General features: G+C 46.1%; 1 pseudogene; it reads right to left on the bottom strand.

Annotated features, from left to right (window-relative positions):
* The window catches only part of LOC136490757 (uncharacterized), a 30,880-nt pseudogene that overhangs the window by 813 nt on the left and 2,364 nt on the right, over nucleotides 1-27,703 (bottom strand).

Below are 27,703 nucleotides of genomic sequence, written 5' to 3'. Positions count from 1 at the left end.
CGGAGGGGGGAGAGCCCCACCTGAATGATTTTCCATAGATTCCGGCAAGCCGGTAAATGGAGGGTGCCAGGCACCTAGAGTTTACATGGTCTTAATCGTACAGGGCATTAATTCATGACAAATAAATTACACCAGTGATCAGCAATGGAACGGTCTTGGGAACGAAGGCGGCTGCTCCATAGGCGACTAGCACCCTCCAGCATGTGTCTGCGCATGGAAATCCAACATGTGTCTGCACAAGACGTGTAATGCATTTTTCTGTACGAACCAACTAAGTTGAAGTTTTGCAATGGCAAAGAGGGCAGAGAAATAAGCTTTGATTACTTGAGCCAAAATTATGTCTACACAGATTCTGAAGATCCACAGATATTATCTTTGATGAAATACCTAATAAGAGCATATAATGGCACCACAAAAATCCTAGGAAGTTGCGTTCAAAATTGGATCTGACAGTGAACAATCACAATTGAACAGTGACTGAAAAAGGCTAGTGTTTAGCATGATTTCATATCGCATAGCTTAGTAGATTTATTTGCTACCTGTAAGGATAGAAGCTTTTCTTCTGGAGTCACGCATCTATCACCTATGTGACGACGTTCGCGGCAGTGGGTGGAGAAGGTGAAGAAGCACTTGGAGCACTGGGCATTATTCTGCTCATCCTCTAGGCAAGCTGTTTCACATCTTGGGCAGTAAGTCGCATCAGCCATCGAGCCTAGAATCCTCTCAAGTATCAATCTTTCCCTGCATTTGAAATCTTCTTCTCCTAACAACCTCTTCAATAGATTAGGAGGAATAACACCCGGGTACTTTGTAACAGCCCGGGTTTTCGAGCATCAAAAAATACGAGCTTTTTAAATTTTTTCCTGCAAATGTGTGAAGCATGTAATCGCTAGGTCAACCTTAGTCAAACTTAGGAGAGCTTACCGATAATTTGTTGCATCATATAGACTTTGATTGCAGGTGCATGCTTTGTTCTTAAGTTGGTTCTGGTTTTGAGTTCGTTTGGAGTGAACAAAGCCATAGCAAACAACCCCCCCCCCCTCATTAAATCCCTCTCAAATTCGTAGCAAATTCCTCTCGAATCCCTTTCGAATTCATTTCCAATCTCTTTTGAATCTCTCAAATTCATAATTCATAAAAGGAAAAAAAAACTTTTTGTCTTCTTCCTTCACAACCAGCCCACCTCCTCCTTTCTTTGGGCCAGCTGCCCATCTCCTCTCCCAGCCGGCCCACCTCGGGCCCCCTCCTTTCCCTCGCATAGGCCCGCTCGCCTCTTCCCGCCGCGTGGCCCAGCTCACGCCCCCGGCCCATCCCAGCCGCAGGCCCGACGCCCCTCCCTTCTCTCCCCAGCTGGCCTACCTCCTCTCCACTCCGCTCGGCCCACGCGGACAGCACGCGCACGAAGCCCAGCAGCGCAGCCCGCAGACTAGCTCCACCCGCAGGCCCATCCCGCGCACGTGAAGCCCACCTGGCCCAATCGCGCGCCCCTACGTCCAACCCTAGGGAGTGGATGTGCTCCCTAGGAGCCACCGCCGCCTGGAAACAGCGCCCCCTCCCCATGTTGCCGATGTGGCGCCCCACCAGTGGTCGGTCAGCCCTCTCCACGGATCGGTGAGTTGGCCCCGTTGATTGTGCTTTCTCCGTCCCTATGACAGCCGAGCCCCACCCCACGTCAGCATGCCCACTGGACTAGGACCGGGAAAGCGGACACCGCGTCCATGGCTTGGGAAACGACCTCGACGCCACTAGCCTGCCTCGGCGTCCGTACCCCTAGTGCCGCATCCGACGCCACGTGTCTCGGCTATCACATCAGATGGCGCGGACGGCCGCCTGAACCCTAGAGGCGGTGCCTACAAGTACCGCAGCCACCACCGTCGCTCCCTTCTCTTCCCCCTGTTCGCCTGATGCCGCCGCTCCACCTCTGCTCCTTCGTCCCACCGTCGTGACGCCCGGTGTTCCCCTCGACCCTGTTCGCGTCTGTGCCGGCCACGATCCCACTCGCCACACCGGAGCAAGCACCACAGCACCGCCACCTCCCCTGCGAACCATCTCGCCATGACGTGACGTCACCCATGCACACTGCCTTGCGACGCCGCAACCTCTCTGTCGCGACCGCAGCGTCGACCTGGCCAAGTAGCTCGACCTAGACCACTGGAGCCACGACGTCGAGCACGTCGCTCAGGACCGCGCGTCGCCGCCACGACCCCGATGCCAGGAGCCACCTCTGCCTCAGTGTCCCTGACCTCCATCTCCGCGACGATCACCGGCACCACGAGCCGCTCCAAGCCGAACCGCATCCACACTGAGAGCCGCTACCTCGAGCCCCTGCTCCGACCTCATCGAGCCCGTGACCCCAACCACCAACGTCGTCCACAACCAGCACCTCGACGCGCCCCTACCCCAACCCTACGATGTTGAGTCCGTGTAGGATCTCTGGTTGACCTATAGGGGGGAATAGGCCTGTCAAAATAAACACTCAAACTTTTATAAAATTCACCCTGTGGCACTGCTGCTCTGGAGGGCGGCACTGTTGGACTGTGGCACTGCTGGACCAGAATAGCGGCACTACCGCACCTGCAGACTACTTCGAGTCATAGTTCAAAATCCATCAACGAAAACTTAGATCGAAGAAATTTCTTAGCCTACTACAGGTATGATAGTCACATATCAAGAGCTAGAAGTTGTAGGAACACCACACAAGTAGATCGACTAGAAACCCTAGAAATCACCTCAACCAATAATATGAAATGTAAGTAATGTAAATCAAACATAAGTGACACAATGATTTATCCCATGGTTCGGCTCGCCACCAAGGCTTGCCTACCTCCACATTGTTGAGGTTAGCCACTAAGGCTTTGGGCTTTTCAACCCTTACTCATTCTCTAGTCAAGAGACTTAACTGTTGAGATGAGGGGTGAGTATACGAGCTTCAAGAGATGGTTACAAACCTCCTGGAGCCACAACACAAGTTGGCAAGCTCCATGGGCGACGCTCTAGCCAGCTAGGAGCCAAGCTCCAGGAGTAACAAACACAACCATCGGCCAAAACATGAATCAAGTGCTCTTTTGAGTTGAGGAATCAATAGAGCTGCTCTCTAATTGAGTTTTGGACCATTTTCTCTCAAGGATTGATGGGGAAATCAATAGATTTGCTTGAGGGCTTAAGGTCACTAATGGAGGGAGGGAGAGAGAGAGAGAGAGCTCCTTTTCTGTTTTGGACGAGTAGGAATGAGCAAAAGGAAGAAGAGGGCCGTTGGGGAGGAAGAGGATGGGTATAAATACCCCCTCTGCCCCAACGGTCACTTAAGTCATGGTAGCGCCGTGGCTTAAGTGCGGCAGTGCCTCTCTTCAAGTACGGCAGTGCCGCACTATGGCAGAACCGCCTGAAATAACACACTTATGGAGGTGCTCATCTTCCACCAGACACTAAACACCCCAAAAGCAAGCTACAGCGGGCGGTATCCGTCGGGCACACCCCAACGAAGAACCCGAAAAATCCACATTTCCCCCCAAGGATCCAATAATGAGAACGAGTTACAATACTTAATCCATTACACACATCCAGAGTTCTTAAAAATTACATTATTATATTTCTAAAGTCAGAGTGCGGAATATTAAACAGCGGAATTAAACATAAACATCTATCGACAATGAACAAGGATACGACTGTGCCCACCAGAAGAATCCTTCACAGAACAATACTCCTCAAGCATTACCTACAACAGGGGTAAATAAACCCTGAGTACACAATGTACTCGCAAGACTTATCTGACTAGTGAAAATATTTTCCTGACTCCAAGGGATATGGAAAGCTTTATGGTTTGTTGGTTTCCTTTTTGTAGAAAGAATACTAATAGTGAGTCCTTATTTATGTAATTACTAATAGCCATGATTAATTGATTATCTAGCCATTCTCTGTAAGCACCTATTCTACTTTCAAGAAAGAGTTGAGCAATCAGTTCTATTTCTTCACCTTTTATCTTTTAGTTCTTACTACAGTGCTAGACCCAAAACAAGCAGTACCGGACCACCCGATGATTCACGAATCAATGCCCCCAGCTGGGTACCCTGAAAATACATGCCTCACTTATACTCCAGGCACAAGCAGGACCAACCCATCACCCTCCTATCATGGGGTCTAGGTCTCCGTCCAAACTTGGACTCTAAGCCCTCGCTCCTAAGTCCCGGACTTAGTGCGGTGCAATGACCTCCACCATCCCCGCCTCCAATCAGTCGGTCCGGAAATAGCCGAAACCCACGACAAGAGAGCAACAAGTCTTCCCTGCACCCATACCCAAGTATGTGATCAGGATAATAAATCTGTGACTTGCCTCGAGACTTATGCAATGGCCGGTCCTTAACCGACATAGACAGGGAAAAAGTGTAACCAAGCTATGCCCTGTTAGCCATAGGACACAACCTCTTACACCCAAACCATATCCCTGCCTGATCACCACTTTTCCTTTCCACCATTTTATCATGAGTGATCGTAATTATCGCCTATTGTGAGTAACGGCAGGTTACTCACGCTATCGCAATCCTGAGCATAGCAACTATTTGACCTATACTAGTAGGACTCATAGGTAGATATATTTATGCATGTAGTTTTCATAAAATGCATGTAACGTAAATGCACATCATATATATATTCAGTGATCATTAAAGATACTGGTTATGCATCGGGGCTTGCCATGGGCAGGCGGTGGGTCAACAAAATCAGCACCAAAAGGCTCTGAGCCTCCCTCCTACATGAGGATCTCCTCCTCGTACTCCTCAATAACCTCCTCATAATCTTGTTTGTCCACGGGCATGAACACTACCAACTCGTGATCTACATGCATGAAATGATGATGCAACACTTAGTAATACGGCAACAACAACTCTTAAAATAAAAATACATCTATCAAGTTACTAAGCGAGTACTACCGACTAAGGTGCTAAGTTACCTACTGTTAACACTAACAAGTATACCACATGACATGTATTATCTTCACAACTAAAGGTATTCTTACTCTTAATACCGATTTACTCTATATATGATAAAACAAGGGTACTAGCTATTCTATTTATCAACCTACTCTAGTGCTACAAAAGTTACAGTGAGTACATAATAATCTAATGATCCTACTGTAAAAATTTCATGGCTAAAGCTATCATCAATTTGCCACAAAAATTCCTAAAAATATTAATCTACATAATACTAAGCTCTCTAATTTGAATTTATGAACCTATCATTATCACAACTAACTGTAAACTGACTACACTAACAGATAGATGGCATTTTTGTGAACCTAGTAAAATTTGTCTCACTATTTTTGGATACCTACAACATTTACTATCATTTTTCAAAGTTTAGCTCAAAACTAAATTGGATAAATATTTGTTAAGTCACTGGAAAATGAAAAACCGATTCCTACCCACGCGGCCCACATGCGAGCGGCTCGGCACACATGCGAGCGGCTCGGCCCACTCTAGCACAACGCCCGCGCGTGCGTGACGCATGGCGCGGCCCAGCCAGGTGACGACGACCCACAACGGGGAGGCCCGTGCGCTTCAGCTATTTTGCAAAAACGGCCCTAACCTAATGGCAAATCACTTTGAGACCCACGGCACTATTCCTACAGTCATCTACTTCATAGGTAAGCCCCCGGAACAACCTATCTTCGCAACGATGATACCCTCGGGCATCCACGCGCGCACCGGTGCAGCGGCGCTAGCACAGGGCGGTTATGTCGGCCAGACCAGCCCTTCCCCGCCCTAACTATAGAGCCAATACCTTACTAGGCTTGAGCGCGAAGCACTAGGTGAAGGAAGCGCGAGCTAGGACGCCACAGCAAGGCCAGACCATGGTGGTAGAGCTCCTACACTAAAAACAGCGATGTTCTAGAGAGCTACAACAATGTCGAGGCAAATAGGACAGCGAGTGAGCTCCAGGCACTCACCACGGACCCAGAAGAGGTGGCGGTTCGACCGGAGATGGCCCGAGCCAAGCTGGCCACGTGCGCACAGATAGTGCGGTGGTGCACGATGGTGGCAAGGCTGCGTCAGGGGAGGCTAGGCAGTGGTAGTGATTAGGCAAAGGTGCGTAGGGTGACGAGCAGGTGGAGGCAAAGTTAGCGGTGCAATGAATTGAAGCGAGCTGCACTGGATAGGGAGCTTGCCTTCGACACGTACCACTATGGTCTTAACGACCCGGCGAGAGGAGGACTCCAAATTGGAGCATGGCACGGCGAGGCTCGCTGCAAGGTGGGGTCGGGTGGCTGGCTGACTGCACCGTGAAGCTATGGACGGAGTTAATTGGGCCGAGCCAGCTTCACCAGGTTGAATTGCAAGCGCGGGACCGGTGAACCAACGACGGATGCTCAGCCCTACGCGCCGCAGCGTATGGCGCCGGTCTGAGGACGCAGCAGCATAGCGTCGTCGAGCGCCGATGTGATGGCAAGGCAGGTGGGGCAAGGCGATGTGCGGGCAATGCCAAATTTGGCCACGCCTACACGATACCACCAGGCGGGCGTGAGGTGGCAGAGCGGCCAGGTGGACGCGACGGTGGTGGCAGAGCGCACGCGGTGACTTTGCACAAGCGACCACAGCTAGTAGCAGCGCAGTGACACGACGCATGGGGTCAGCGGCACGGTGAAGCGGCGGTAGCTAGCTGGCTAGAGCAACGGGCCCACGATGACGGCAGTGGTGGTCGAGCGGCTAGGTCGTCGGGCGCGGCATGCTCATGCGTGTACGTGTGTGGCATGCCAGGGCGCAGCAACGGCGGCGCGACCTGCAGCACGGAGCCAGTGGTAGGACTGGCTAGCGTGGTGGCCCATGTGCAGTGCATGTGTTGGGCAGCAGGCGCGGCGACGCCGAGTGCCGGCGCGGTGATCGCGCCCAGACGCTGCAACCATGTCATGCGCGCTTTTTAAAGCTGCTCAAAAATCCAACTCGATGATCCAGTAGCTAAACTAACTATTTAATGCTCGAGATGGTATATCAAACTACTAAAACAAACCCTAAGACCATGCCACTACTTAACCTGATCCTCCTATAAAAATTCCCAAACTTAGCTTCGTCGACCCATTTTCTGACTTAAGAAAATGACTAGGATTCGCGTCAACTTTGGTTTCCAAGCTATTAAGTAAGCCATCTAGCGAATCCCGTTCTCGACCACAAGTATTTCATCGCCACCTAAGAAGTTTGTACTATAAACTTTATTAAAGTGCCGGGTATGCGTTCTATAGCATTTTCGTTCACTAAAAATTTGTTTAGAACTCTAAGCGATATAACGCGACATAAAATATAACATTCGTTTTGCGTTTCTGATAAACATTTCAAGTCACAAGAATTTATTTACACATTATATTTCACACATTTACACATAAGTATGATGCCCATGTAGTGTTTTAGCAAAAGATTGTACAGTGTAACACCGAGGGTGTTACAAATCTACCCCCTAAAACAAAATCTCGACCCGAGATTTCATGTGCCTAGTGTGGGAATGAGATAGGAAATATTTTTCAACGTAACAACTACCCATCAGAAACAGAGAGAAGGTGGGGGTAATGCTTCAAGATATAGCTCTCTTGTTCCCACGTGGCTTCATCCTTAGAGTGGTTTTGCCACTGCACCTTGTAGAACTTCACCACACTGTTCCTTGTCACTCTTTCCTTTTCATCCAGGATTTTAACAGGGTGCTCAATATAAGTCAAATCAGGCTAGAGTGGAAGTCCTTCAATTTTTATAGCTTCATCAGGAACCCGTAAACATTTCTTCAGTTGCGATACACGAAACACATTGTGTACCGTAGATAAAATATCGGGAAGCTGGAGACGATAAGCAACTAGGCCACACTATGCCAAAACCTTATAAGGACCCACATATTGAGGGGCCAGCTTGCCATGGATACCAAACCGATGCACCCCTCTCATAGGAAACACCTTGAGATACATATAATCTCCAACTACAAACTATAAGGGCCTTCTTTGCTTGTCTGTATAAGCTTTCTATCGGCTCTGAGCTGCCTTCAAGTGACTCTGAATAATGATGACTTGTTCACAAGCCTCTTTGATTAAATCAGGCCCAAAATATCCACGGTCTCCCACTTCAACCCAATTAAGTGGCGTCCTGCATTTCTTTCCATATAGAGCTTCAAATGGTGCCATGTGAATGCTCTCTTGGTAGCTATTATTGTAAGAAAAATCAGCTAACTTCAGGCATCCATCCCACTTCTCAGGAAAGGAAATGGCACAAGCTCTCAACATATCCTCGAGCACCTGGTTCACCCTTTTAGTTTGGCCATCAGTTTGTGGATGATATGCTGAGCTTCTAAGAAGACGAGTACCAAGACATTCCTGTAGTTGCTCCAAAAAACAAGAGACAAAAACTAACCCTCTATCAGAGATGATAGTAAGGGGACTCCGTGTAGGGTCACAATCCGATCAAAATATATCTCAGCATATTTCCTGACCATATATTTATTGTCCACCGGGATAAAATGAGCAGACTTAGTGAGACGGTCCATAATGACCCAAATAGAATCATGGCCCTTGGATGTACGGGGCAAACCCACCATAAAGTCCATGGAGATATCTTCCCATTTCCAAACAGGAATGGGCAAGGGCTACAAATATCCCAGAGTATGCATATGATTTGCTTTAACTCTCCCACAAGTGTCGCACTCCATGGCGTACTGGGTGATGTCCTGCTTCATGTTGGACCACCAGTAAAAGTAGCGCAAATCATGGTACATCTTGTTGCTGCCAGGATGGATAGACAGCTTTGAATGATGGGCTTCATTCAAAATCTTCCTTCTCAGCTCCTCATTAGACGGAACCACCAATCTATCTTTGTATCTCACTACTCCTTGCTCATCAATACTAAAGTGAGGACCACACCCTTCGGTAATCAATTTCCTGATGTGAGTAATTTTTTTAGTGTCTTACCTTTGCTCCAGAATAATCTGCTCCAGCAATTCTAAGGTCGAGGCAATGTGAGCTAGCACCTCTGCATGGTTGAGAGACAAAGATGTTTCCTCAACCTGATGTGACTTTTGGCTCAAAGCATTAGCTACCACATTGGCCTTTCCTGGGTGGTAATGTATCTCCAAGTTATAATCCTTGATCAATTCCAACCATCTCATTTGCCTCATATTCAACTTAGACTGAGTGAAGATATATTTGAGGCTCTCATGATTTGTAAAAATATGCACTTTATTGCCCAACAGATAGTGCCTCCAAATCTTTAGAGCATGGACCACAGCATCTAGCTCTAAATTATGAGTGGGGTAATTCACTTCGTGATTTTTCAATTGGCGTGAAGCATAAGCCATCACATGCCCATCCTGCATAAGCACACATCCCAACTCCGTCTTTGAGACATCACAATATATATCAAAAGGTCTGTCAAGATCTGGTTGGGCCAACACAGGAGCAGTGGTCAGGAATGTCTTTAAAGCTTGGAAGGCTTCTTCATAGGCTGGGCTCCAATCAAACTTGCCTTCTTTTTGGAGCAGCTTGGTCATCGATTGAGCTATCTTGGAGAAGTCTAGAATGAAACGCCGATAATACCCAGCTAGACCAAGGAACTGATGAATTGGGAGACTTCAAACTCAGCACATCTTGCACTTTGCTGGGGTCTACAGAAATGTCGTCAGGTGTCAACACATGCCCCCAAAACTACACTCGATCTAACCAGAATTCACACTTACTGAATTTAGCATACAACTTGTGTTCCCTCAATCGAGCCAGTACTATCCGAAGGTGTTGGGCATGCTCTTCATCATTCTTGGAATATATTAGGATATCATCAATGAATACCACAACAAACTTGTCTAGCTCTGGCATAAAGACTAAATTCATCAGGTACATGAAGAATGCAGGAGCGTTGATGAGACCAAAAGACATTACTAGGTACTCATATAGACCATACCTAGTAGAAAAAGCTACTCATATAGACCATACCTAGTAGAAAAAGCTATCTTTGGTATATCTTGTGGTCTAATCTTGATCTGATGATAGCCTGAATGAAGGTCAATCTTGGAGAACACCTTGGCACCAGCTAGCTGATCAAATAAAGTATCTATGCGGGGCAAAGGATACTTGTTCTTAATGGTTACCACATTAAGAGGGTGGTAATCCACACACATCCAAAGAGTGCCATCCTTCTTCACAAAAATGGCTGGACAACCCCATGGTGAAGAGCTAGGATGGATGAAGCCTTTTTCCAATAATTCTTCCAACTGCATCTTCATTTCAGCCAACTCCTTTGGAGCCATGCGGTACGAGCGTCAGGAGATAGGAGAAGTACCAGGCTCTAACTCAATGGAGAATTCCACCTCTCTGTCCGATGGCAACCCAGGTAGATCTTTAAGAAAAACATCCAGCAACTCACATACTACCAGAATAGAGGCAAGATCAGGAGAGGCTTTAGCATGAGCAGCAATAGGTAATACTGGATCTAAGGGTACAAGAAGAGGCATCCTATCCTTAGAAGAAGGAAGCCATAACTCAACAATTCTCTGCTTCAAATCCAAGACTACCCCATACACCCTCAACCAATTCATTCCAAGAATTGCATTAATGCCTTGCCTAGGTAGTACCATGAACTGTAAGCGGTAAGTGTGGGTGGCTAATACCAAGCTTACTGTGTCTGTCTGAGTATTGATGCACATCTGCGCACCCAAAGTATGAATTCTATAGGCATACGGTATAGCCATAAGAGGTATATTGTGCCGGTCTACAAATCCCATGCTCATAAATGAATGTGATGCACCCAAATCAAATAACACATAAGCTGGATGGGAATCAATGGTAAACATACAAGCCATCACCGATTTCTACTACAATATCTGCTCAGCATCCGTGAAATTCACCTACCTAGATTGACTGACTGGCACTTGCTTCTTGATCACTATCCACTTGACTAGCCTGGAGTTAGCCGATGGTTGAGCAGATTGGGCTGGCTGGTTTTGGGGACACTCTCAGGCATAGTGGCCATCCTTGCCACATTTGAAATAAGCACCCGGCTTGTTTCCCTGTCCCAGACGAGGTGGGGCCTGCTGTCCTTGGGGCTACTGATGTGGCACCTACTAAGAAGGCGCACGATACTGTGCGGAAGAAGCCTGAGAAGTATGTTGGGGCTATCAAAATGAATGCCCGCCTGATGATTGATAAGGCACCCATCGAACAACCTGTACTTTCTAAGTATGGGGATGGCTAGAAGACCCTATAGCCACCCACTTTTGCTTCCATTCTGCCTAGGAATCCCGTTGTAAGCCCTCCATGGCGATGGCAACATTCATCATTGCCCCAAAGGTCTAATAGTTCCCAGTATACAATTTCTCCTGAAGGCTTCAAGAGAAGCCACGATAGAAGCAGTCCCTCTTCTTCTTGTCTGTATCCACATGAGTTCCAGCATACTGGGACAAGTGATTGAACTTGTTGACGTAGTCCATCACTGACAAACAACCTTGTCGTAGGTCTAGGAACTCAGTTAGCTTCCTATTGAGGACACCAGCAGGAATATAAAATTCCCTGAATGCTATGGTGAACTCCTGCTAGGTCACCCGGTGATCTGGCTGCTGCATGGCATTGAAGGTATCCCACCATGCACTCGTGGATCCCAACAACTATTGTGCTACAAAGCGCACCTTCTACTCGTCCATCATGTTGAGCAATAGAAACTTCTGCTCTAGAATGCCAAGCCAATGCTCCACATCCAAGGGCTTAGATGATGGTGTGAACATGGGTGGGTGCATCTTGAGGAAATCCTGGTAAGAGTAGGGTCCCTCAAGACCGCGAGCACCACCCCCATTCCCACCATTTCCCCTATGGCCTCCATGGGGGAAGCCAGCGACAACCTATGCCAGTAGCTCCATGGCACAGGCTGACTCACGACAAGTAGCCCTCATTTCCAACATCATCTTTGCGTGAGTCATCAGCGGTGGCAGCGGCGGTGGCAGTGGTGGAGGAGGAGCCAATAGTGGAGCCTCATGGCTCTCCCCATTAACGTGATCATTGGCTCAGCCACTTTCACCATGGCCCTCACCAAGATCATGGCCCGCTCCAGCACTGGTGCTCCCACGTTCGGACCTCAGATTCATCTATAAGAGATAGGAACCAACCACTTAGGACAACCTTCTAGATTAGAACAAGGGATTAGAGGAATGACGAGATATTTATTAAAGCATTCTTTTAGTTGTTCTATCAATTTACTAATCCAATTATACGTGTAGGGGAACTTTAGTTTAAGCAAGATGCTACTATCATGATGCATGTATCGGCATGTACGCTCACTCAAGCCAGAATATAGCGGCATTCGCAAAAATTTCGGCACATCGCACACTCACTTTCCGTATGCTAAGTGATTTCTTACGCAACGTAAGTCAGTGTACCTGTAAAAAATTGATTAAATAAAATTGGTGCCGCTATCCTAGATAGACCATATTGCTAGGGCTTATACTTATTTACATAACTTTAGCGCATCCTATTTTTCGCAAAACTTTTATTGGTCAAATTTTAAGTTTTGGAAAAGATTGATGAACTCCTAAACTCATTATTGGCTCTGGTACCAACTGTGGCAGAACCACCCGAAATAACACACTTATAGAGGCGCTCGTCTTCCAATAGACACAAAGCACCCCGAAAGCAAGCTACAGCAGGCGGTATTCGTCGGGCACACCCCAAGGGAGAACCCGAAAGATCCACATTTTTCCCCTAGGATCCAATAATAAGAACGAGTTACAATACTTAATCCATTACATACATCCAGAGTTCTTAAAAATTATATTATTACATTTCTAAAGTTAGAGTGCGGAATATTAAACAGCGGAATTAAACATAAACATCTATCGACAATGAACAAGGATCCATATGTGCCCACTAGAAGAATCCTTCACACAACGATACTCCTCAAGCATTACCTACAACAGGGGTAAATAAACCTTGAGTATACAATGTACTCGCAAGACTTATTTGACTAGTGGGAATATTTTTCCCGACTCCAAGGGATATGCAAAGCTTTATGGTTTGCTGGTTTCCTTTTTGCAGAAAGCAATACTAATAGTGAGTCCTTATTTATGTAATTATTAATAGCCATGATTAATTGATTATCTAGCCATTCTATTAAAGCACATGTTCTACTTTCAAGCAAGAGTTGAGCAATCAGCTCCATTTCTTCACCTTTCATCTTTTAGTTCTTACTATAGTGCTAGACCCAAAACAAGTCATACCAGATCACCCAGTGATTCGTGAATCAATGCCCCTAATTGGGTACCCCGAAAACACATGCCCTACTTGTACCCTATGCACAAGCAGGACCAACCCATCACCCTCTTGTCATGGGGTCTAGGTCCCCGTCCAAACTTAGACTCCAAGCCCCTGCTCCTAAGTCTCAGACTTAGTGCAGTGCAAGGACCTCCACCCTCCCCACCTCCAATCAGTCGGTCTTAAAAGAACCAGAACCCACGACAAGAGAGCAACAAATCTTCCCTGCGCCCATACCCAAGTATATGCTCGGGATAATAAATCTATGACTTGCCTCGAGACTTATGCAACGGTCGGCCCTTAACCGACATAGATAGGGAAAAAGTGTAACCAAGCTATGTCCTATTGGCCGTAGGACACAACCTCTTATACCCACCAGTACCCAAACCATATCCCTACCCGGTCACCACTTTTTCTTTCCACCATTTTATCATGAGTGATCATAATTATCACCTATTGTGAGTAACGGCAGGTTACTCACGCTACCGCAATTCTAAGCATAGAAGCTACTCGACCTATACTAGTAGGACTCATAGGTAGATATATTTATGCATGTAGTTTCTATAAAATGCCTGTAACATAAATGCACATCATATATATATTCACTTATCATTAAAAATATGGGTTATGCACTGGGGCTTACCTTGGGCAGGCAGTGGGTCAACAAAGTCTGCATCAAAAGGCTCTGGGGCTCCCTCCTGCATGAGGATCTCCTCCTCGTACTCCTCAATGACCTCCTCATAATCCTATTTGTCCATGGGAACAAACGCTACCAACTCATGATCTACATGCATGAAATGATGATGTAATACTTAGTAATACGACAATAACAACTCTTAAAATAAAAATACATCTATCAAGCTACTAAGCGAGTTCTACCGACTAAGGTGCTAAGTTACCTACTGTTAACACTAACAAGTATACCGCTTGACATGTATTATCTTCGCAACTAAAGGTATTCTTACTCTTAATACCGATTTACTCTATATATGATAAAATAAGGGTACTAGCTATTCTATTTATCAACCTACTCTAGTGCTTCAAAAATTACAGTGAGTACATAATAATCTGATCCTACTGTAAAAATTTCATGGTTAAAGCTATCATCAATTTGCCACAAAAATTCCTACAAATATTAATCTACATAATACTAAGCTCTCTAATTTGAATTTATGAACCTATCATTATCATAGCTAACTATAAACTAACTACACTACAGATAGATGGCATTTTTATGAACCTAGTAAAATTTGTCTCACTATTTTTGGATACCTACAACATTTATTATTATTTTTCAAAGTTCAGCTCAAAACTAAATTGAATAAATATTTATTAAGTCACTAGAAAATGAAAAACCGATTCCTACCCGCGCGGCCCGTGAGCGAGCAGATCGGCCCACTCTAGCACAAAGCCTGCGCGTGCGTGAAGCATGGCGCGGCCCACGCAGGGGCGCAGCCTAGCCGGGCGATGACGACCCACGATTCGGAGGCTTGTGCGCTTCGGCTATTTTGTGAAAACGGCCCTGACCTAACGACAAATCACTCTGAGACCCATGACACTATTCCTACAGTCGTCTACTTCACAGATAAGCCCTTGGAACAATCTATCTTCACAACAATGATACCCTCAGGCATCCGCGCACGCACTGACACGGCGACGCTGGCACAGGGCGGTTACTCCAACCAGACCAGCCCTTCCTCACCCTATCTATGAAGCCAATACCTTACTAGGCTTGAACAGAAAGCACTGGGTGAAGGAAGCGTGAGCTAGGACACTGCAGCAAGGCTAGACCATGGTGGTGGAGCTCTACACTAAAAACGGTGACGTTCCAGTGAGCTACAACAATGCTAAGGAAAATAGGTCAGCGAGTGAGCTCTAGGCACTCACCATGGACCTAGAAGAGGTGGTGGTTCGACCAAAGATGGCCTGAGCCAAGCTATCCACGTGTGCATGGATGGTGTGGTGGCGCACGACGGTGGCAAGGCTATGTTAGGGGAGGCTCGGCAGTGGTAGTGATTAGGCAAAGGTACATAGGGTGACGAGCAGGTGGAGGCGAAGTTAGCGGTGCAACTAATTGAAGCGAGCTAACTAGATAGGGAGCTTGCCTTCGATGCGTGCCACTACGGTCTTAACGACCCGTTGAGAGGAGGACTCCAAATTAGAGCATGGCATGGTGAGGCTCACTACAAGGTGGGGTCGGGTAGCTGGCTGACTACACCGCGAAGCTATGGATGGAGTTAATTAGGCCGATGCGGCTTCACCAAGTTGAATTGCAAGCGTGGGACCGGTGACCAAGGTGATAGAGGAACAGGGGACGGTCGGCATGGCTTGGCGTGATGTTGTCGTGGTGGGACATGGCTGTCAATTGGTGCACAAACACGTACGGCTATGGGGCAATGGGGAAGCAGCCAATGTGCATAGGACAGTGGGCCGCACGACCATAAACCACAAACCGATGATGGCGGCTCGGCCAGTGCAGCGTCATTGAGCGTTGACATGATGGCAAGGCAGGTGGGGCAAGGCGACGTGTGGGCAATGCAAAATGTGTCCATGTGTGCATGGTACCGCTAGGCAGGCATGAGGTGGTAGAGCGGCTAGGTGGACACGACGGTGCGGCAACTTTGCACAAGCGACCATGACCAGTAGTAGTGCAGTGACGCACTGTGTAGGGTCAATGGCATGGCGAAGCAGCGGTAGCTAGCTAGCCAGAGCAGCGGGCCTATGACAACGGCGGTGGTGGCCGAGCGGCCAGGTCATCAGTGCGGCATGCTCGTGCGTGTGCGTGCGTGGCGTGCCAGGGCGCAGCAATGGTGGCGCGGCCCACAGCACAGAGCTAGCAGCAGGACCCGCCAACATGGTGGCCAATGTGTGGCACTCGCATTGGGTAGTAGGCGCGACGACGCCGAGTGCTGGCGTAGTGATCGCGCCCAGATGCTACAACCATGTCATGCACGCTTTTTAAGCTGCTCAGAAATCCAACTCGATGATCCAGTAGCTAAACTAACTATTTAATGCTCGAGATGGTATATCAAACTACTAAAACAAACCCTAAGACCATGCCACTACTTAACCCGATCCTCCTATAAAAATTCCCAAACTTAGCTTCGTCGACCCATTTTCCGACTTAAGAAAATGACTAAGTTTTTGTTCGAATTCGCGTCAACTTTGGTTTCCAAGCTATTAAGTAAGCCATCTAGTGAATCCCATTCTCGACCGCAAGTATTTCATCGCCACCTACAAAGTTTGTACTACAAACTTTATTAAAGTGCCGGGTATGCATTCTATAGCATTTTTGTTCCCTAAAAATTCGTTTAGAACTCTAAGCGATATAACGCGACATAAAATATAACATTCGTTTCATGTTTTTGATAAACGTTTCAAGTCATAGGAATTTATTTACACATTATATTTCATACATTTATACATAAGTATGATGCTCATTTAGTGTTTTAGCAAAATATTGTATAGTGTAACACCGAGGGTGTTACACGCACCAGTCAAGACAGCAAGGGTAAGAGTGAAGTTTAGGCTGTCTTGGTTGTGAATCTGAGGATGTATGTGTATGTTTGAGCACTTGGTAGCACATGTTAGCTTAAGTATTGTGTCCCCCTTTATAGTGTGGCTTTTCCTATACTCAAATTCAAAATATAAAGAATTTAAACCTCCTTTGAGTTTGAAGCCATCAACATTATAATTTGGGGCTCCTCCGTTTTGTGTAGCATCCTCGAATATAGATTCTCTGCTTGTCATCTCGATAAAGCTCTCTACTACACCAAAAGATGTCTGGCGTCTTGTCCTCATCTAGCATTGTCCTTGCCATGTCAATGAGTGTACAGTTCTTCCTCTCTACTACACCATTTTGTTGAGGGGTGTATGGAGTTGAAAACTCATGCTTGATGCCCTCTTCATCAAGAAACTCCTCAACTAGAGTATTCTTGAATTCGGTCTCATTGTCACTTCTCACTTTCTTGATGGGAAGACCAAATTCCTTTTGAGCTCTTCTAACAAATATCTTCACCTTCTCTTGAACTTGGCACTTGTCATGCAAGAAAAATACCCAAGTGAAACAGGAATTGTCATCAACAATAACAAGACTATATTTGTTACCCCCGATACTTAGGAAGGCAACTGGTCCAAAGAGATCCATATGTATTAGCTCCAATGGTTGCTTGGTGGTCATGATGCTCTATGGTGGGTGAGGTACGCCAACTTGCTTTCTGGCTTGACAAGCGCTACAAATCCTATCTTTATCAAAGTGAATATTTGTTAGTCCAAGCATGTGTTCATCTTTTAGAAGTTTGGCCAAGTTCCTCATCCCAATATGGGCTAGTCGGTGATGCCAAAGCCAACCCATGATATATTTTGCCACTAAACAAGTCTCAAGCTTAGCTTTACTTTTATTGAAATCAACTAAGTAAAGTTTATTCTTTAATTGACCCATAAAGACAATAGAGGAATCCTCCCTTCTAAAGACTTCCACGCCCTTATCCATAAAGAGACAATTGTAGCCCATCTCACACAATTGAGAAACGGACAATAAATTGTAACTCAACAAATCAACATGTAATACATTTGTAATTGAATGCTCAAGAGTTATAGCAACATTACCGAGATCAATCACATCCCCCTTTGAATTGTCTCCAAAGACAATATTTTCATTTGAGTGCGTCATCGATGAATATGATGAGAACATACTCCTTTCTCTGGTCATATGATTTGTACATCCACTATCAAGCACCCAACTTGATCCACCGAAGGAGTATGCCTATAAAACAAGTTTAGTTGCTAGATTTAGGTCCCCAATTTAACTTAGGGCCTTGCATGTTAGTCACAAGGATCTTAGGAACTCAAATAGAAGTATTCCTATATATGTTGGTTTTCTTTACAACATATTTTGCAACCACTTTCCCACTGCTATTGTTCTTCAAAACAAAGCATGATGTCAAGCTTTGTCGAGGTGCATAAGTCTTTGGTTGATAGGCATACTTATTCTTGGTGGCCCACAATGATTCCTTAGGCTTATGAAAAACCTGTTTCTGCTGGTACACCGTCTTCTTGGGCTTAGTTTGATTAGGAGTAGAATTGGTAGCCTTCCCATTTTTGCGGGGCGTGGCACTGCCGCCCTTCACTATGGCACTGCCGCTGTGCGGCACTACCGCTCTGGGATGTTGCACTGTTGTGGTCTGTGCAGGCTGATCTGTACCAATTTTGTCCTTCCTCTCAAACTACACATACTCATAGCCATTCACTATCCTTCTTCCATTTGTCTTGGCTCCTTTTGTGTGGCCTAGCCCATACTTGATTGAGAGATGCCTTCCTTGCTTGAATTGTGGCCCTTTTGATTCACCAACCTTCTTGTCATTTGATTGGGTCTCACCCATCCATCCTTTTCCAATGATTTCATTGAGCCTAGCAATCTCCTTTCTCATAGCCTCCATGTTTGTTAGGTTAGTGGAATAGGCATTCAAATCAAGATTAAAATATTTTCCACAACCTTGACTAGTGGAGGGAGTAGAGGTTTCCTTTGTCTTAGGGAAACATGAGTTGCTATCCCAAAGAATGCTATATTGCATCTCAAGTTCTTTGTGCTTTTCATCCAAGTCACAATACTTTTTCTTGAGAGCTTTATTTACTTTCTTTACAATAGCATGATCCTCTTGCTCTTTGGCCAAAGACTTGCGTAAGGATTCCACCTCACTTCTCTCTAATGCAAGAGCTTCTTTGCTAGCAATGTAGAGATCCTCTTGTTGGATAAGAGTCTCTTCTCTAGATTCTAACTCGGCTTGGACACTCTCTAAATCCTCTATTGGCTTAGTGATGAATAATTTGGTCTTTCTATCCAAATTTTTAGTTATCATGTTTATTTCTTCATCACTAGATTCATCATCACTAGAGCTATCACTAATATCACTACTAGAGATATCACTAGGAGGTGGAGGAGATTTGCCCTTCGATTTGAATTTTACCTTCTCATGCTTTGCCATAAGACAAATGTGAGGGGAGTAGTAGTCATCATTGGACATGTTGTTGAAGAGCCTTGGTGTAGAGGATGACTTATGAATGGCAACAGTTGTAATCTTCTCATCCTCTTCACTTATGCTCTCTTTAGTTGAGTCCCATTCATGCCCAATGTGAGCCTCTCCCATGTTCTTTTTGCTTTTCCTACGTTCGGCCTTGTCCTCTTTCTTGTATTTGTTGTCCTTGATCTCATATGGACACTTGGCAATGAAGTGTCGGTGCAACCATAACTGTAGCATGCCCTCTTTTTCTTATTTGGAAAGTTTCTCTTCACTACCTTGTAGCCTTGCTTCTTTAGCCCCTTGTGAAATTTCTTCATAAAGACAGCAACATCATCAATCTTCTCATATTGATCATCATCATTTTCACTTTCATTTGAAGATGACATGGTCTCTACTCTTTCTTGAACTTGCTTGCTTGCTTTGGGCTTGCTAGTTGAAGCTTGTTGGTTGATCTTGGACTTGCTTGTAGAGCCTTGCTTGCTTAATTTGTTAGCCTTGAGAGCTACATCTTTGATCTTGATGCCCTCTAGCTTTGCTTGAAATTCTCCAAGTTTCTTCCTCTCATTTGCTTCTTCTCAAGTATATCATTTGGTGTGAAGTAATCAAACTTCTTCTTGTCTCTAATTAGAGTGACTACAGTCTTATTTCTAGGTGAATAAGCTTCCAACATAATCTTGACAACTTTGTGATCATCTAGTTCATCACAACCATAGCCTCTAATCTTGCCCACCATTGTCATCAACCTATCAAACATCACTTGTGGCCCTTCTCCATCTAAGATTATAAACCGGTTGAGCTTTGACATCAACAAATCAATTCTTGCTTTTCTCACTTTGTCAACTCCTTGATGTGCTAGGTGCAAAGTGTCCCATATTTGCTTAGAAATATCAACTCCAATCACTCTATTGTACTCATCACCATCCAAGGCACTATGAAACACACTTATGGCTTGACCATTGAGGTGAATGATTCTCATCTCTTCTAGTGTTGGGTTATTGGGATCAACCGATGGCTCAAAACCATTGCAAACAATCTCCCAAATGCTAGGGTGAAGACCTATAAGATAGGCTCTCATCAAGTGCTTTCACTTGGCAAAGTTAGTCCCATTGAAATGAGGTAACTTGCCCACGGGCACAGTAATGAAAGACCTCCGATCATGGTTAGTCATAGGAATAGAAGAGTAGTTAAAGAATATGGCGGCATATTTGTTGTTGTCAGCCTTGCACTTTCCTTTCTTCTCCTTCTTGTTCCCCTTTGACACTTGGTATAACTCATCATCATATCCATCTTCGGAACTACTTGATATGCTTGATGATGTACTTGTTACCTTAACTTCTTCTTCCTTCTTCTTCCTAGCTTCTCTTCTTTTTCTTCTTGCTTCTCGCTTGAGCCTTCTTTATTCTTTTCTTTGCTTCATATCCTTTAACCACTATTCCTCCTTCTTCTCTCTTGCTTCTCTTTTTAGCTTTCTTGCCTCCTTCCTTTTTCTTCTCTCATTCTCATTGAGAGCTCTTTCGACATCGGTAGCCATAAGATGCGGTAGCATGGTGTTGCTTGCTGTCGACGCGCTCAGCTCGCTACTATCCGTGTCGACATCCACCTGCTTCACATCACTAGTTCCTCCTCTGAGCTTCATACCTCATGCGGTGAAGCGTATTTGAATTAACCTTCTCTGATACCACTTGTAGGATCTCTAGTTGGCCTAGAGGGGGTGAATAGGCCAATCAAAACAAACACTCAAACTTTTATCGAATTCACCCTACGGCACTGCCACTCTGGAGGGTGGCTAAAAGCTCTAGTTTGGTTTGGTGAAATGATGAAACTCTAAGTGCTAACCTAGTTTATCAAAGTGATTATGAGATAGGTGGCACATTCCAAGTGGTGGAGCAAATGAAGATCATGACATGATGATGGTGATGCCATGGTGATGATCAAGTGCTTGGACTTGAAAAGAAGAAAGAGAAAAATAAAAGGTTCAAGGCAAAGGTATAAGTAGTAGGAGCCATTTCATTTCAATGATCAAGACACTTAGTGAGTGTGATCGCATTTAGGTTCGATAGCTACGGATAGTCCGACGGTGCCACCGGCGCCCTGTACAGAAAAGATAGGGTTTCACAGAGTGCACCGGATGCTGTCCTCGTGGGACCAAACGCATCCGGTGGCTAAACCTAGGCATCGGTCAGTGGAAGCAGTGAAGACGCTAGCATCGAGCTTCAACCGAACGCTGGGTCACTTCGTGACCAGATGCGTGATAGGTGTGTCCGGTCCCGCTGATGTGGCTGCATAGAGAAGAGGAGAAAGGACCGGACACTGATGCTACGTCTGACCGTGATCGATCGAACATGTCTAGTCATAGTTGAGCAGCTCTAGGAGCTCTCTAGACTCGACCAGACGCTGCCCCTCCTATGTCCGGTCATGATCAAACTAACACGTCCAGTCATCATTTGGCTCTCTCGGGACCTCTCTAGAAACAACTAGACTCGACAGAGGTGCGTCCGGTCTTGGCACTGTGCTGCATCTAGTCATGACTTAACCATTGAGATCGTACGCTCAACATTTGAAGCAAGGGATGACATGGCAGCCATCTATTGACCGGACGCTGGCAGGGTGCGTCCGGTTGCCTCGATTTTTAGTGAACAGAGGAGCCAATGGCTCTATTTGTGGGGGCTCCCTATTTAAGCCCCATGGCCAGCTCAAGCTCACTCTCTTGGCCATTTGCATTGACATAGCAACCTTGTGAGCTTAGCCAAAGCCCTCCCACTCATCTCCATCATTGATTCATTATCTTTATGAGATTGGGAGTGAATCCAAGTACATTGCTTGAGTGTTTGCATCTAGAGGCACTTGGTGTTCGTGTTTTGCTATGGTATTCTCTTGTTACTCTTGGTGGTTGCCACCACCTAGATGGCTTGGAGCAGTGAGGATCATCGAGCGAAGGTTGGTGATTGTCTCCGGCTCCGATCGTGGTGATTGTGAGGGGTTTTTGACCTTTTCCCAGCGGAGAGCCAAAAGGTACTCTAGTAAATTGCTCATGACTTGTGTGATCCTCATCTTATGTTGGTTGTGTGGCACCCTATTGAGGGTTTGGCATGTGATGCCAATTAGCGCATGAACCTCTAAGTGAGTGAATCACCACAACGAGGACTAGCTTGCCTACAAGCAAGTGAACCTCGGTAAAAAATTAGTGTGCCAACATTTGATTCCGATGTGATTGGTATTCATTGGTATTCACTATTGTGATTGATTGGTTCATTCCTCAACTCAACAGTATAACCATCTTGCTCTCTCTCTCTTTACAATACTGCAAACTAGTTGTTAAGCTCTTTAGTGTAGCTAGTCTTGAGAGCTTGTTAGTTTGGTTAGTGTGCTCTTTAGTTAGCATTTGAGAGCATACTGACATAGTGTAGTCACATAGCCATTGTGTGGATAGAGACTATAGAAAAACTAGAATTGTGGTAGGTGGCTTGTATTTTTAGTAGGCTAGCGCAACACTCACTTTGCCTCATATTTATCTAACCGGTTTGCTAAGTGTTGTTGTAGAAATTTTAATAGGCTATTCACCCCCCTCTAGCCATTAGGATCTTTTAGCGGCACTGTCGGACTGTGACACTGCTGGACTAGAATAGCGGCACTATCATACCTACAGACAACTTTGAGTCATAGTTCAAAATCAGTGAACAAAAACTTAGATCGGAGAAATTTCTCAACCTACTATAGGTATGATAGTCATAGATCAAGAGCTAGAAGTTGTAGAAACACCATACACAAGTAGATCGACTAGAAACCCTAGAAATCACCTCAACCAACAATATGAAATGCAAGTAATGTAAATCAAGCACAAGTGACACAATAATTTATCCCGTGGTTTGGCTCACCACCAAGGCTTGCCTACCTCCACGTTATTGAGGTTAGCCACTAAGCCTTAGGGCTTTCCAACCCTTCCTCATTCTCAAGTCAATAGACTTAACTCTTGAGATGAGGGGTGAGTATACTAGCTTCAAAAGATGGTTACAAACCTCCTGGGGCTGCTACACAAGTTGGCAAGCTCCACAGGTGATGCTCTAGCCCGTTAGGAACCAAGCTCCAAGAGTAACAAACACAACCGTCGGCCAAAATGTGAACCAAGTGCTCTTTTGAGTTGAGGAATCAATGGAGATGCTCTCTAATCGAGTTTTAGACCCTTTTCTCTCAAGAATTGATTGAGAAATCAATGGATTTGCTTGAGGGCACAAGGTCACTAATGGAGGGAGAGAGAGAGAGAGAGCTCCTTTTCTATTTTGGATGAGCTAGAATGAGTAGAAGGAAGAAGAGAGCCGTTGGGGAGGAAGAGGATGTGTATAAATACCCCCTCGGTCCCAATGGTCACTTAAGTCATGGTAGTGCTATAGCTTAAGTGTGGCAGTGCCTCTCTTTAAGTGCGGCAGTGCCGCACTAGTCAAGATAGCAAGGGTAAGAGTGAAGTTTAGGTTGTCTTGGCTATGAATCTGAGGATGCATGTGTATGTTTGAGCACTTAGTAGCACATGTTAGCTTAAGCATTGTATCTCCCTTTATAGTATGGCTTTTCCTATACTCACATTCAAAATATAAAAGAATTTAAACCTCCTTTGAGTTTGAAGCCATCAACATTTGTAATTGGGGGCTCCTCCATTTCATGTAGCATCCTCGAATATAAATTCTCTGCTTGTTATCTCGATAAATCTCATTAGTTCTCTAATTGCGTGGTCATTATCACCAAAATCCACAATTAGGGCTTGATTGCACTTTTAGTCCATGACCCCAAGCCGATGTCTTGAACCCTGACCTCACTGAATTCATGGCGTCCCAAGCCCCTACACCAACATTGAGGCCTTCCTTGCCCCCGAGCGACTGTGCCACGATGTAGCTCACCTAGAACGCCTCCACCAGCCACAATGACTACAACCCACTACTTCCTCCATGCACGGGCTCGACCCAGCCACACGCTACCTTAACCTCACCATGGAACGCACCTAGGCCCCTGTGTCACGTCATTCCTCCTTTCTCCTCTATTCGTGCCTTGATGGGAGCCACGAACCTCGCCTCTACGACACCTGCTACTGCATTGAGCCCACATCCAAGGCCACGCTGAGCCTCACCACCGAGCTATACCACGGCTATGACGCCAGCAGCAGCCACACCACCATGGCTACCTTGGCATCTAGCACCCTTTTATCTCAAGTGAGCCCTACATCCCAAAGCTCGCTTTTTTCCTTGGATACACCGTGGTTCCTGACCACTCACTGCTGTGAGCCAAAAGCCATAGCCTTGCAATTTCCCTTGCCACCTTCGACCATCATCGTCTACCTCACTGGAGCTTCGACGCCTCCTGGATGCTTGTTGTCCCCTCCCCGAATAGCGGCGGCCACCTCCTAGCCACCCGCTGCCACCTCCAGCTAGATGCAGCTAGCCTTCGGCCACCTACAGCTACATGCAGCAGGCCACAGTCAGCCTTAGCTTGCCAGCAGCAAGCTGCAGCCAGCCAAGTGTGGCTGTAGCAAGCCACAGCTGGCCATAGCTCGTCCCAGCGCTCCACTGATCACCCACAGCGAGCCTCGCTTTCCCGCCATCATCAAGGTCAAACCTTTCAACCCCGTCGATGCCATCCTCGACATCGACACAGCTCCCGCTTTACCTTTCATTTTATAGTTGTCATCTATCCTTGTTCATATACATGATCTATCTATCTATCTATGCTTGTGTCGTGCCTTCATGCCGGTCTATCTCTTATGTTATGGTGTCTATCTCTTGCTATGGATATGTGCTACTCTGGTTGTCATTGGTGTTGGTTCGTTGCGTGCTTGTGTTGATTGCCTGTGGACCGTGCCTTTGAGTTGGTTGAGGGGTTGTACCTCGCTCAAACGTTTTGGTTGTGGGATTCGTCCCGCCATGGCCATGATGCCGAACATAACTCAACCCCTCATTTTTAGTTGACTTTGTAGTGCCATGATCGTTGGCCCCTCCTACGTCGCTAGGAAGGTGAAGCCCGTGTCTTTTCCCGTCTTTTGGCCCTTTTGTGCTCGAGTCCCTTGCTTGTACCTATTTTAGACCATAGCATTTCTTTGGTTCTTGCGGTGACAACCGCACCGCTAAGAACCCTAGGGATGTCTTAGTGCATTTAGTGCACCTAGGTCATGGTACCCTACAAGTAGTTTGGGCACTCATGTTCTCTTGTGTGTTGCTCCTTTCGATGCCCCGTCTCTTGCCATGGCGTGTGGACTAGAAGAAGTAGATCACCTCCCTTCTCTTCTCTCCTCTGTTCCATCCTCTCTTGATTCTCGTCAATTATAATGGCGTATGGATTGAGAGAGACCAGAACTGCTTCCCTTTTCCCCTTAGCCGCTCTTTTCAATTCCAGTCAATCTCCATGATACTCGGATCGAAAGACCATGAGCCATGGTGTTCGCTTAAGATGAGCTAGGGTCTATGTTGTTTTTATTGAAGTTGTACAGGTCGACACGATCAACCCAGGAGGTACTGGCTAGACTAAGACTTAAGCTTGTGCTTAGCAAACAATAACTTCTATTTCTTTTGGCCTAGGGATCGGACATCCACCGAGAGGACTAAGTCATTGTCCCCCTTGGTGTTCTTCTAGTGTAGTTGTTCTTTCGTGTCTTGTTGCCTTTTTAGAGTATTGATTGCTTTCTGTCTTGCTTGTCGCTCTGTCAAGGTAGTTGCATTAAGGATAGCGTTGATCAGACCAGAACCCATTGAAGGAAGGAAACGTGGATGACAATAGGACCTTGAGGAGAACAACTATGAGTTCACTGAGAATCTCAGAGTCGACCAATCAACAGGTGCCACGTCCCACCCAACCTCGTAGAATCCTATTAGACATGCTATAGTGTAGATGCTAGTGCTTTACTTTTATGCAAATGATCTCGTGATAGGTTGCAAGGTAGAATTGTTTGTGAGCCATTACCTTGTCGCAACCTATACCCCCGAACACCCGCTGTTAGGCTAGACGCTCGCTTACTTACTTGCTACTGCTTCTACTGCGCATTATATCTATGATGTGATGCTTGGTGAAGGATTGTTTGTGAGTGTTTAAGGCACTTGGTGCCGATAATGTGGTAACAACTAGGGAGATCTTGGCATGCGTCTTGGGTGTGTGGTGAGAGTTGAGTCGATCGGGCAAGATCTTACGACGAGTCGTTGGACGAGTCTTGCTAGGGGGTGCGACCTGGGCATCTCTACGAGAGGTACCTATGGCGGGTGCATGTGAGATGAGGAGATCCTAGGGTGGAGTGTCTTTGTGGGATGAAGCCTCAGGATAGAGGTGTCGTCGAGGCACGGGGTGTTGGTTATCCCCTTTGAGAAGACATACTATTCGGTCCCCTTAAGGACTGGTATGTCGAGAGAACAGGATCATAGGACCCTACGTGCACGCCACTCATTCCTGAATGGGCAGGGGACGGATGCTGACTAGCTAGGATGGTGCCACTACTACTAGGTTGGAAGTGGATAGTGTAGGGAGGTACGGAGCGTGTGGCCCACACCCTCCTAAGACAGCGTAGTGACCTCTGGGGCCTGGTACTACGTCTCACAGTCTCAGTGTTTTGGTGGACTCCGGGGTGGCCCAGGGTTGAGCGGTAGGGTGGCATCGCACCGGTTGGAAGGTAGCCCAGTATCAGCCTAGGCAGGGCATCACCGATGATGGTGATCTTGTGGTTTCAGGTGTACACGCTCTACAGAGTTGATCGATCTATACGTATAGCCGTGTCCACGGATATGTACATTCCTATGACCTACGCTTTCCTTGATTAGTGAGAGGAGTCCTTTCTTCTTCTCCCCCAGGTTTGTTAGATTTCGGCTGTTAGCCGATATGACAAGGCACAAGAGGGAGTCATTCTTGCCGCCTAAAGAGTGAGAGTGTGGTGAGATGTGTGTGATGGGATGGGCCAATGTGTGGATGAGATTGGTTTAAATGTGATGAACTATTATAAAATATTGATGAACTTGCATAGAAAAACTACAGCCATAAATAGGTATTTTGCTCTACCCTTGTATTCCACTTACCACAAAGCAACGCAAAGTATAGGGTGGGAGCCAGTGGCCAGTACAAATCGTACTGAAAGATATTTGGCAGATTCGGATGTCATCTACGACGACGACAACGGAGATTAGAAGGATTAGATGGTATCGTTCCTACGCTCAAGTTTGGTTGAGGAGATGAAGTCTACGCCCGCTGACATTCTACACCGACTCTGGTGATCGCCCATAAAGGAGGAGCCTTCACCCGTCAGCGCGCTACGTCCACTCTGATGCTGATCTGTGTGCATTTCCGCTAGTATACGATGTACTTAGGTGTGTCACCAAGTGTTGTAATACTTGTAAACTTGTAATTATGCGATGTATGTGCTGTGGTATCAACTGAATAATGATAATGTGACAATTGTGGTATCAACTGAATAATG

This window comes from Miscanthus floridulus, chromosome 11 (genome assembly GCF_019320115.1).
Source record: "Miscanthus floridulus cultivar M001 chromosome 11, ASM1932011v1, whole genome shotgun sequence".
NCBI classification, from domain to species: domain Eukaryota; kingdom Viridiplantae; phylum Streptophyta; class Magnoliopsida; order Poales; family Poaceae; genus Miscanthus; species Miscanthus floridulus.
The sequence above is the reverse complement of the archived record's forward strand: the minus strand, read 5'-3'. Positions and strand labels throughout refer to the sequence as shown.